Source organism: Octopus bimaculoides, chromosome 4 (assembly GCF_001194135.2).
Source record: "Octopus bimaculoides isolate UCB-OBI-ISO-001 chromosome 4, ASM119413v2, whole genome shotgun sequence".
In the NCBI taxonomy this organism is placed as follows: domain Eukaryota; kingdom Metazoa; phylum Mollusca; class Cephalopoda; order Octopoda; family Octopodidae; genus Octopus; species Octopus bimaculoides.
In genome coordinates, this window is record NC_068984.1 from 31,280,299 (window position 1) to 31,290,878 (window position 10,580).

The following is a 10,580-nucleotide window of genomic DNA, read 5'->3' on the forward strand; positions in this document are numbered from 1 at the left end:
CACACACACATATATATATATATACATACACACATATATAAATACATACACACATACATACATACATACATAAATATATATATATATGTATGTGTATATATGTGTGTTTGTGTGTGTGTGTATGTGTGTGTGTGTGTGTGTGTGCATGCATGCATATACACACATAAGTGAATAGAATAAATATAAAAGAAAATTGTATTTTATTTACCTTGTGGTGGGGTGGGTATGTTCTTTCTCTTCTAAAAGTTCAAAGATACTAATTGCTTACCAGAAAAGAAAAATAACTCTAAAAACAATACTGTAATCACAATGATATTTGAAGGAAAAACTAGAAGTTTAATAGAAAGAGTTATGAAAAACTATCATTTTGTTAAAACAAAACACATTTTTCATTTTGTATTAGTATTAAAGCCACTCATTACAATTAGTATTTCTTTTTTTTTTTTAATAAATTTTCATTGATCAGAATTTGATGGTTAGGATTTGTTTTATGTTATATTGTACAATTTCAACTTGTAATTAATACATTTCTTTTTAAATTTTAGCAAATAATAAAATGTTTCATCAATTCTTCATTTTTATGGCGTTTTAGTAAATTTTAAGTATCAGGAATTAAGCAAAAATTACATTTTCCAAAAAGAATATTTTCAACAGATTGAAATAAAAGGCATAGATCAATGTCAGTTGGAGAGCTCTGTTCAAATATGAGGGTTAATATATTAATTAAATGATATGTTGCCAAGAATCATATGATAAAATTATTGGGAAAGATAAAATACAAAAATTTGCTGATTCTATTGTAAGTAGGCAAGAGTGGCTGCTTTGAAATATACTCCATAGTTTTGATTTTAGGCTTATCTTTTCTAAACTAACATGTTTAAATGTAGGGATGGTAGCTTCTATGGATAGTTTGATAATATCCTTGAAGTTAAGTTCTTATACTCATGTACAAATCCAATTCCCAGTCAAACCAAAAGAAGAGTGTAATGATGCATGACAAAATGCACATGAAGCAGCAATAGCTAAAACAAGGCCATGTACATTTACATTACATGATCATGTGTACTCAAATGTAGAAAGACCTTTGTTGTAGTAACTATCATGGAAGAATTATTGTGTTTATATACAATGGCTGTGAAAATACACAGAGCTAGGTTACAAATCACATCATTAAACTGCGGGATGCTTGTGCCTGTGTTCTTATGCTTCATCAGCTTCAGATACTGTGAATCTATAAGATGTGGTGTAGCAAAACTGAAAAGAAGCTGAAAAGGCAGGTATCCAACTGGAGAGAAGCAGAAAAGACAGACAGAGTCAACAACAGTGGAGAAAAGTTGTTGATAGCCTATGTTCCATACGGGAGGAACTGGTTTAAATAAGTTGAGTACATTGTCAACAGGAAGATTTTTCTTTTCCATGGTAGTTACTGCAGTAAAAGTCTTTTTATGCTTGCGTGTATAATACTTAAATTTTGCAATTCGTTTTGTGCCATCTGTTTCATATATACCATCTACTTATATTTTTTGTACTTTGATGTTTACATAATCAATCTGATAAAAACACAAAAAGTTTAGCAAATTTAAATTTCTTTTTTGACATTGAAAAATAAAGATTTATAGAAAGAACACTATAATTCTGTAAATTAATCATTTGCTAATTCAAACTTATTTCTTATTAGATTATTGGATTTAATGGTTACACTAATATACCAAACTAAATCATGCACAATTGCTTCTACAATGTCCAACATCATGTTAACACGAGTATCAAAGACTAAACACAAACATGTATTACTTCACATACATAAACTAAGAATGTAAGGCCTTCAGAACATAAATGAATAAAAATGAAAAATTTATGTACTTGGTACATCTAAGATATCTAAATATATGTGTAACCAGGACTGCTGAAATTGAATGTTAGTTTTCAATTCAAAGACAATTTTTTTGAGATTCTTGATAATACTTGGGCCCAAACAAGTAAACATTATCTCTACAACCCTCTCTCCAAGATCTGTACCTGACCATGAGAACAAGTAGTGTTCACAGGTTTTAGATTTTTCATTACTAGTGAGATCTGTTTTAGATACAACAGCCACTGACTGAATAATTTTTTTCATCTACCTCTTCTATTACTACTTAAATAACATCTACTTTTCTTCTTTCATTTTACACTGTTTTGCCTTTCATATACTTTTGCAAAGTTCTCTTAATTTAGGAATGTTTTCTAATGACCCATTCAGCTATTCTGGTCACTTGATGTAGGAGATTATAAGAAATTCATGGACACTGTTTCCATTTCATTATAACAGGTCATATAACAAATAGAAATCTATGCAAGAGTTACTCCCATCAATATGAGGTATTTCCTGAACCAATTTTAATATTTCACAACCTTAAGATATAGATTGTAATTTATAAATGTTGTTTTGTTTCTTTAAAAAGCAAGTGAACTGCTTAATAATTTGACTCTAGTTTTAGGCATAAAGCAATACAGTATATTTTCACAGAACTGTAACACCATTATGAAAAACAACTGTTTTGTTAAACTGCTGAATTACTTCCTAATCATGGATGAAGAAAATTAAATAATTGTTTTTTGCAATTAGAACAGGAAATGATACAGAAAATACTATTTTGATGACTTTCAAAACTGAAACAATAATTACATTCTAAACTCTACTTTATAACAACTTTCACTCAAAAATATAAATATCAATAATAATAATAAAGATAGTAACAATGGTGGTAATGACAACAATAACAAAAACAACAACAGTAATAATTTAATAAATATCAAACAACATTTAGTGAAGAAATACAAATTTCAATTGGTTAATGTCACCATGTAAAACACTTGCTTTGTTTGATTTAACATAATTTGATACGAATGTAATAAACACCAATAGTATGATCAGTAATAGAAATAAATGAATAAATACAAAACAACTATCCAATTAAATGATGGGTATTATATCTAATTTAACATTTATTTAATTCATTTAAGAGAAATGAAAAAGAACATTAATAAAAATACAAAATTTGTGTGATAAAACATTTAATGCTAGGTTTTGCCTTCCATTCAGTCAACCAAATAGAACATTTCCAGACAAATTATATGCCCAGTCAGAACGTAATTTTAAATATTGGATAATTATAGCTTTAATTACACAATCTTGTTTTCTTTTTAATTAATTCATATATTTAACTTTTACTTCCAATTTTTGAAAAGTAATTGGAAAATAAAATAATTAAGAAAAAAACTTTATTTATTAATCTATTTACTATTTTCTCTTCTTAAGGAAGACATGCTTTTAATGATATTTCTTTTTATGTAATTGCTTAGAAATATTAGACTTACCTAATCAGTAAAATTTAGGACATGAATAACATCTGTTCAGTCATGCAACTAACTAAAGGACAGGAAAAAGGCATCTTTTAATGAAAGGATTATTGTTCCGTTTGGATGAGATGTAATTACATTGTGTGCATATATGGTATCTGAACTCAATCTTAGTTTCAAATTTTTCATTAATTCTTAAATTATAGAATAATACAATTAACTTTCTTTGTACTCATTTACTACAGTCATTTATGAGTAATGAGATACACAAGAATAATTATTCAATAATAAGAAATAGTTTGATAAAATTATAATTTGTTGGATTATTAACGCCATCTTTAGTCCACTGATTCATGTGTAGTTTAGAAATAAATGTTCCTAGTTTTGATTCAGTCTAGAACTCTGAATACATTCAATAATAATGTGCTTGAAGAAGATCAATGATCACAATGATTGAAACACACTGTAGGTGTAAGTATTAAAACATATCTAATAATAAAATGAAATAATCTGAAAAATAACAATCATAACAATAACTCATCTCAAGCATTTATGGATTTTAAAAATGACTTCGTTAATTAAATGGGACAAATGTAGAAACAAAGCCAAGTTCAAAATGAAACTGATACATTGTATCTTGCGTTATTTGCATGATTAAATGTTAAATTCTTGATGGAAAAAAAAACAAAAACAAGTGAATGTAAATATGAAACACGAAAAAGTGCAGATTAACTACTTGGGATACAGAATAATTGATGATGGATTTGCTAACTAGCCATGTTGAACTGAACTTTTAGGCATTAGCACAATTAATTAACTTATTAGGCAGTAACATTAGTAATTAACTTATTAAGCAGTATCACTAATAGTTAAATTATTACCAGGCTCAATGGTGGTTGTTTTAAATTCTAACATATTCTGAAAAAAATCAACATTTAAGTGGTGAGCAGGAAAAATAAATATCTATAAAAAGATTTTCTTCAGCACCATTGTGGCAATGCTAATATTTTTATTATAATCAAAACAATTATGGTGTACTTTTAAGTTTATGTAAAAATACATGCAACAATCCATCATGCATTTAATGTTAATGCTGTTAGATATAAGACGTTAATAATAATGAGTACATAGCTGAGTTGGTAGGAGGTGAGAGACAAAATGTTTTTACTGCCTTTGATTGGGTAATTAAAGTTCTAACTTCAAATCTGACCCTGGTTTACTTAGTTTAACATCCTTCCAAAGTCAATTATATAATCACTTGTGTATAAAATAGGTATCGGGCTCCATGTAACTGACTATACCATCCACATACAGTGTGGCTTAAAAAGTAACAAAATTGTGGATAAAGATTTACCAGTATTCTTAATATAGTTACAAAACTTTAAGGCAAATCATAAATTATCTAATAATTGCTAATTTCATTATGAAAAGCATACTTTTTTTATAATTAAGATTAACTATTATTCAACCATTTTTCCGTTTGCATTCTTAACCAAAAGTTAAGATCTACTAAAGATGTCACCTCAGAAGTGGAGAAAATAATTTATAATTTAAAAGTTGATATCAACTGTATATGCAATAAACTGATCAGATTATAAGTGAAAGTAAAGGAGACTGGATATGTCTTAGATTAGGACATTTTACTTGAGTCTGTTATAATTGAAATATTACAGAAATGAACTGAGTTTGAATTTGCATTTACAGCATTGATTGGAAAATTATAAAGTTATCTTTAGAAAGTGAATCAGCTTGAGTGAATAGGAATTTGTGATTGGTAGAATTCAGAAATAGTTAATTATCTAGAATATTACTGACAAGTAATTTGGTTTTAATATCATAATTCTTTTATCATTTTCAGCGATATCAGCTTGTCTTCTTGCTAAACTCATTTGTAATATACTTGGTGGTAGTTGCCTAATTATCACCACATGCCATGTTCTAACAGGATGCTTGCAGTATTACCAACTGACATTGCCTGTATCAATGTATTAATCAATGTAACAGTAAATGTAGTAATGACACCATCATGAAATCTCTTGTCAGAGATTAAGATATACACCTGGTGGTGAATGTCAGTAAATGATAGGATTAAGATATCATGGTTAGGTTATTGCACAACATCTATCACAGAATGAAAATTCAGACAGATCTAAAAGAAGGGCTTTGAAGCATTTGAGGTTTAGCAAAGACATGACTGTGTGCACTCACATTACTGACTGGGGGTGCATTGAAAAACCCAGAGTCAAAACTGTATGTTAAGACAATATTTATTGATTATAGTATTGGCCTAGTTAATATCACTTAAGACATATAGTTAAGGCAATCAAACCACAAACATTGTTTAAGGCAGGAGCATTTTATAGATGCATTCAAAAGAAATTAGAATGCTATATGAAGGAAATTTTGACTGCTGTTTCTCATAAGTCAAGTGATCCCATAGAGATGACCTCTCCTTTTTAATTTCCCAGTTGGTTGATGATGTGATGTACATGTATATGACAATAATCACAGCACACTGTGAAAGCAAGATATGTGTCAAAAACTATAGACGAGTTCAGAGCTCAGACAAAATTTTAGCTTCATCATAGATTTGTATTACAGCCATAGTTCATGGATTTTGTATAAGATTTTTGTAAAGTCTTAGTGTTTTTTATATTCATTAATTCTCCCTAATAAAGAAACAGTTTATATTTTGACTTTCTTTTGAATTAGTATTAATCTTTTCAAACTTTTAACTGTATTACATTAGAATTTTCATACCTATCTCACAAGTCTTTATTTTCCTTTCACTCTGGTGGATAATAGTGTTCAGTCTTGATTTTCTTACACAAATACGGATTAATAGCAACGCAGCTACAATATACATGATAATTTATGCAGTTGAGAAGCATCAAGCTTTTTGCAGTTATTAGCTTTCACATTTAGGACTTAATTTAGAATACGTTTTAAACTTTTAACTATTTATTTAGAATACTTGATAACATGTAAGTAAATTATATAGATTAAAAAAAATACTAACATCATTTTATTTCCACTTTTCTGCAAATCCATTTCTATGAGAGATCATGTCATCTTTATTTTATACAAATGTCCCAGTATGAAGACACATCTTGCTGGCCAACTTGCATTACCCTCACTCATGTACACAGATGTGGCCTTCACTTTCAAATTTTCATACATATCATATAGATTTTAGTTTGCTTATTGCATGTGTGTTCATAGTATTTTGTATCAGTTGCTTGACTAATACCCTGGATATCATTTACTTCTGTTAGTCATTTTACTTCTATCTGCTTTTCTTTACCTGATGTTTCATATTGATTGTAGTGTGCTGTTTTCTCAGCATATATTTGGAAGGGATTGATGTAGCAAGCTCATGCAGATGATAATTTAATTTCACCTTTGCTGCTTATGTTTATCTAGATGGTTAAAATTTCTGACTGGTTAATCTAACCAATCAGAGATTTTGCCCCAGTAGAAATAGAGATTAATGGTAGACTTGGAAAGCTGTCTTATTTGGCACTTTTCTTTCTCTCTCAATCTTATCCAACTAGATATTAGCCAATGACTTGCTTCTATAGATTTATTTCTACAAGTTCAAATGTGCATACACATTTATTTTTTCTTTACAGCTAACAGTTATCTGATTGCATACATGTTATTCTACTATAAAAATTATTCAACAGGCAGGAACGTTTTCTGCTCAGAATCCAAAAATGTAAAATATATGAAATATATATCCATTTACCATCTCATTTCTACAACCCATTATTTCTGACTTCTACAAAAAAGTTTTATAAACACTATTGTGTAATCTTTACCTCATCTGGGGTTATTACCTAAGAACAATTATATTTACACTGTTTGAAATGTATTCTATAATAATCTGTATTTTCAAACCATGTACTATGTTGTAACTATTACTTTGTTTTAACAGAAGGGGGCTATTTTTTTTATAGCATGTAAGCAATTTAAAAGAACAGTTATATATAATTCCTCCTTGCTGTTGTCCCTACAGAAACTTCTTTTAATTTCCTACAGATACATGAAAAATTGATGGCATACAAACACCCTGGATTATGTTAGTTAATATAAAGTTATGCCTATGTACATTATAGTTTCAAAATCTCCTGTGTATACTTACCTGCATACTTACCTGTCTGTCTGTCTATCTCACTCTCTCTCTATCTGTTTACTTCACTTTGTATTTATCTATCTATAGACATACATTCACACACATACACACACACGCACACATTCATCCAAAATGGAGACGAAGACCGTTCTTCCATATGATTGGTTTGAAAAATTGTTAAGATATTAAGATAGATTTCTTAACATGAAATCAATGGTAGCCTTAATACACAAATAAAGAAATTTTATCTGCTTATGCGGTGTTGAGCATTCGTTCTTGTTGTTCAATGGTTATGCATATAAATATACATCTATATATATGTATAATCAATCCAAACAAGAACAAGCAAAAAAAAAACTAACAACGTGAGGATGTGGAATAAGTACTGTGTTATTGGACGCTCAGGAAAGGAAAGAAATGAAAGAGAGTTTCATGTTTCAAGTGGAGCTCTTCATCAGAAATATAGAAAAATACCAAAGAAGGGAAGATGGAGAATGAAAATCACCAATGATACACACATGTATATATATATATATATGAAAGAAATAATAAGGATTCAATTGAATTAAGTACTTAAGTTGAGGCACCAAGTCAGTCCAGTATTAACTGCACAGCTCAAAATAATGTGAATAAAATCAAAATAAGTAACAGGATGTCAAGTATTAGTGCAGTATGACCAATTCAAGCGGCTCCATTTAATTGAACAATACAAGCATTACATCAAATTAAATACAGTGCTATCTTCAGTTGCAAGAAATATGGATTTTCAGCAAACAAGATATATTAATATAATTTTTCTGAAATATTTTATCATAGCTAGAGGATGGAAGAATTTCATGATGCTACTATTGCAGCAAGAATAATCTAAGAGAAGGACAACTATAATTTTGGAGTGGCATGGAATACAGTGGTGGGGTCATAGGATTCTAATTCATTCCTAATTTTATTTTATCTACCTTCGTATCATCAACAAAAGATCTAAGGCTAAAATACTACTAATTTGAGAAAAATTATATTAATATGTTGTCTGTTGAAAATCCATATTTCCTGCAACTGAAGATAGCACTGTATTTAAATTGATGTAATGCTTGCATTGTTCGATTAAACAGAATCGCTTAAAAACGGTTGTATTCCACTTATATTTGACATCTTGTCACTTATTTTGATTTTATATGTGTGTGTGTGTATATATATGTATATATATATAGCGAGACGAGAGAGACATACACTCACACACACATGCGTGCACATACACACACATATACATGCACATGTATGCATGCATACATTTCAGTAAAGTGTGCAGTCATACTATATCATTCACTAACTATATCATTTCCTGTTCTTCCCAATTGTAGAGTAGCATAGATGTTTCTCCTTTTCTTATTCACCTTAAATCTGGAGCATGAGATAAACTTGAAACTTCAGCTATAGTGTAGTATTCTATACTGTATGTATGCACAAATCTTCTACCATTGGCAGATATGTTTTGATTATGTATATCTCATTAATACGTGTATTTTTGTGGATAATTTTTGCTTGTATTATAAGTTAAAGTTAAGTTCTTTCAAAATTATGTATAATTGGCATAAAATATTAGTCTACATGATAAAATAAAATGAAACAGATGAGTGAATAGATACACTTAATCTTTAGTCTACTGAGCAGCAGTCATTCAGAAAAATTTTAATGTATTTCTTCATGGAAGTGAAGTTCTGCCCAGTTAGGATGAAATCAACAGCTGATGTGTATAGTAAAGTCTGGTTTTATTAAATTGTCTGAACATGTTTCTGTATATATTAAATTAGATTACTTTGAGATATTCATTTCCTTTAATGCACAACTTCAACTTACATTTTTACTAGAGATTTTCATTTGATAATTTCTTTTCATGAATAACTGGTGCGTTAAGAGTATTCCGTTACATTGATATTCTTTAGTACATAGTATATTTATAGCTTTTGCCAACATTATGCATAATAGAAAAATGTAAACACATTGCCAGACACATTTTAGATTGCAAAAAGCATTTAGCTAAACATACTTAAATCCAGTTTTGGGGTTTCATCAATTACTGAGTACCCTTTGTAAATCTTTATTCTTATACTTCTTATTATTATTATTCTTATCATCATCATCATTATTATTACTATCATGAGTTTTCCTTCTTTCAATTTTGTTTCCATATCTTGCCAAGTGCCTTCCCAACACATAGAGCAAAGAAACTCACTGTATACATCGATAGGTCATTAAAACAAACACACCAGATTGTTCATTTCCAAAGTCATGTGAAGGGAAAAAATAACAAGGAAAAGAAAAAAAGAAAAAATTTACATGGGTTTTAATCATTCTCACAGTGACAATGCTCTTATTATTATTACCTCTGCCTTAGCAAAGGTGGAGATATTGCTTTCAGTCATGTTTGTATATTTGTTTGTTTGTTCATGGAGAAGATATCTGAAGAACTGCTTGATGGATTCAGATGAAACTTTCAAAGATGTTTGTCCTTGTGACTGGCACAAACTGATCAGATTTTGGGATCAATCCGGTACTGGACATTGATTTTGGATTATTTTTCCTGTTTTTTTTTTGTTTTGTTTAATTTCTGAGAGCAGTCAGGTTCATTTTTAGTATTTTCATTTGTGAGAGCAGTTGAGTTTCCCTCTCTCACTTTCAGAGAGGCACAAGCTCCTACACACACGGCAGTAACTTCTGCCTACCAAATTCAATCACTTAGATTTTGGTCGGCCCGGGGCTATAGCAGAAGACACTTGCCCAAGGTGCCATGTGGTGGGACTGAACCCGAAAACATGTAGCTGGGAAGCAAGCCTCCTAACCACACTGCCATGCCCATTTCAGATATTTTCATTTTAAAAATCATCTCTGGCTAATCATCGAGAGGATATTGGTGTTGCCTTGGTGGAGGTTTGTGCTCTCTGAGTGCTCTTGTTATTATTGTTATTGTTCTTACAAATTTTTGCAAATCTCACACACTTAAATGTAAGATATTCTGGACATCTCAGTTAGGGAGCAGTCAACAACAAGTTGACAAAGGTCCCTCACTGCTTCCTCACCTGTGCTTTACATAGACAAGACTTCCCTT